This window comes from Cornus florida, unplaced genomic scaffold, assembly GCF_030987335.1.
Source record: "Cornus florida cultivar Cherokee Brave unplaced genomic scaffold, ASM3098733v1 CherokeeBrave_3.0.0_Hap2_Chr02, whole genome shotgun sequence".
NCBI lineage: Eukaryota > Viridiplantae > Streptophyta > Magnoliopsida > Cornales > Cornaceae > Cornus > Cornus florida.
Window position 1 is genome coordinate 99474765 of NW_026775572.1, and position 2740 is coordinate 99477504.

General features: G+C 37.4%; 1 non-coding gene across 1 annotated transcript; it reads right to left on the reverse strand.

The window, feature by feature from the left end:
* Positions 1-358: 358 nt before the first annotated feature.
* LOC132298071 (small nucleolar RNA R71) lies at positions 359-465 on the reverse strand. Its single transcript, XR_009479507.1, has one exon. It is a non-coding gene; the product is annotated as a small nucleolar RNA R71 (small nucleolar RNA).
* Between the last annotated feature and the right edge of the window lie 2275 nt (positions 466-2740).

Below are 2740 nucleotides of genomic sequence, written 5' to 3' on the forward strand. Positions count from 1 at the left end.
TCTTGCTTTGCGTGACCATTATGTGCCTAATGTATATAATGCATCCACTTGCATTCAATTGTCCCCTTTTAGAGCACATCACTATGAAATTAAACCGCAAACCATTTAAATACTTCCCAATTATCATGGACTTCCAAGGGAAGAACCTTACAAGCATTTGGATGAGTTTCTTGAAGTGTGTTCCACCGTAAAATACACGGACATGCCGGAAGAGGTTTTGAGATTAAAACTTTTTCCTTTCACCCTTAAAGATATAGCAAAATATTGGTTCAACAATCTTAGGCCTTTTTCGATAACTTCTTGGGCAGAAATGCAACAAAAGTTCTTGAAAAAGTACTATCCGATTTCGAAGACTAATACAATGAGAACTTTAATTAGAGAATTTTCTCAAGGGGAAGGGGAATTGTTTCATGAGGCGTGGGAGCGCCTTAATGATTTGTCTAGGAAGTGTCCACGTCATGACATTCCTAAATGGCAATTGGTGTAATTTTTCTTTGAAAGTTTGTCAGATAATTTCAAGGGTATGGTTGATGCATTTTTTGGTTATTTTTTATCTTGATAGACATGAGGATGATGTATGACGTCTTTATGAAAGCATGAGTGAAAATTGAATGCATCGATCCTTGTCTTCTAAAAATGGTAGAAATTTAGGTGCAAGGAAGAATGTCGGCTTGTATCAAGTTGACAATTCCAATGACATAGCCGCCGAAGTCAAGTCTTTATCTCAAAGGTTTGATCAATTTTTTATCAACGAAAATTCGGTGAATCAAGTGTCTTCCTCCCCTAATCATGTTCATCATCATAATTCTAATGAATCATTCATGACTAGTTCTAGTGTCTTATATTCTACTTCCAATTGTCCCCATGGACATGTACAAAGTGAGAACCATGAACAAACAAATACCATCTTTGTCAACCAAGGGAATAATCCTTATGGCTCACATTACAATCCTGGGTGGAGGAACCATCCAAACTTCTCTTGGAAAAGCCAAGGGAGAGGCTCAAACCCTCCCCAAGGTGGTTTTCAAGGAAAGTATGTTCCATTCCCATTACAAAGCCAAGGTTCCCAAAGTTGCAGATCTTCTTTTCAAACATCACATGGAAACCAATTTTCAAATTCTCATTTTCCTAATCAATCATCTTACTCTCAAGGAAATTCTAGGAGTCCCGCTTTTGAGGAGAAAGTGTTGACCGCTTTGGGTACTTTAGAGGCAAACACTCAATTGATTCATTCCTATTCCCACTCCATTGCTAAGCTAGAAACCCAAATCGGGCAAATAGCTGGTACTTTGAATGCTGGAAAGAAAGGGAAGATGCCTCTAAATGCCCCACCAAAGCAATAATTTGTTGTGGAGACCAATTCGTCCTCGGAAGGTCACACCATTGAATATGTTAATACGATGAAAACCTTGAGAAGTGGAAAAATTGTTAACTACCAAGTTGGTGTCCAAAATGAAGTGAGTGAACCGGTGCAACCAAAAGTTGATACCCGTCTTGTTTCCCATTTTATTCCTTCTTCATTGCATATGCATGAGCCATTTGTTGAAAAAGTTTTGAAAGATGATTTAAAAACTTCTTGTGTTGAAAGTGATTCAAAAAAGATTTTGAAAAAGCTTTTGAGCCTAAGACTCCATTTCCGGATGCCTTAAAAGGGTCCATTTCTCTTGAAAAGCAAAAGAGCAAAGTTAATGAAATAATTGAAGTGTTTAGGCAAGTGAAGATTAATCTTCCCCTATTGGATGCAATCAAACAAATTCCGGCTTATGCCAAAATTTTGAAAGATTTTTGCACCCAAAAGAGGAAGAATAAAAGCCAATCACCCAAGAAAGTGGTCTTGACCGAGCAAGTAAACTTCATTTTGCGACCCCGGTTCACCTACTACTTCTTGCATCATTGGTGACCATGTCATTAATCAGGCTTTTTTAGATTTAGGAGCAAGTGTTAACCTTCTTCCATATTCGGTGTATGTCAAATTGGGCTTAAGAGACTTGAAACCGACGTCTGTAGTTTTGCAGCTAGTCGACCGATCCATCAAAAAACTTTGGGGTATTATTGAGGATGTCTTGATTAAAATTGATAAATTCTTCTTCTCAGTTGATTTCGTTGTCATTGACACTGAACCGGTTCTGAATCCCAAGAGCCAAATTCTAGTTATCCTTGGCCGTCGCTTCTTGGCAACCGAAGATGCCAACATTAATTGTAGGACGGGGATAATGAAAATTTCATTTGGGCATATGAAAGTGAGGTTGAATATATTTAATCCAACCCCGAATTCAATGGACAAGTATGAAAAAGTGTGTGTTGTGGAGAAATGTCTTGATAATAAATTTAAAAAAGTTGAGTCTTTGCTTGAAAATGGAATTTCAAAAGATCTATCTTCCAAAATGATTTCTAAGAATGTTGTTTTGAAAACAAATTTTGAAAGAAGCCCAAGTGTTGCATTAACAAAGGATAATCAATCTCTTTTGATTCAAATCTAACAAGTTCTTTACGTAACCACTTGTTGGGTGGGATTCAAAATGCCATTCACCCAGTCAAGGAGGGGATGGCAAACAAGATATTTTATCTGGGCTAAAAGATCCCAAAATCTTGCTAGAGGCGTTAAAGACTAGTGCATTTCGTAGGGTTTGACAACCTTGTTCTTCCCTCATTTCTGTTTTTACATGTTTCTGCATTGTCTAGATATGTGTTGCATTGAAAATCCGAATTGAGAGCCATTTTCTGCATTTTGAGTACTGCT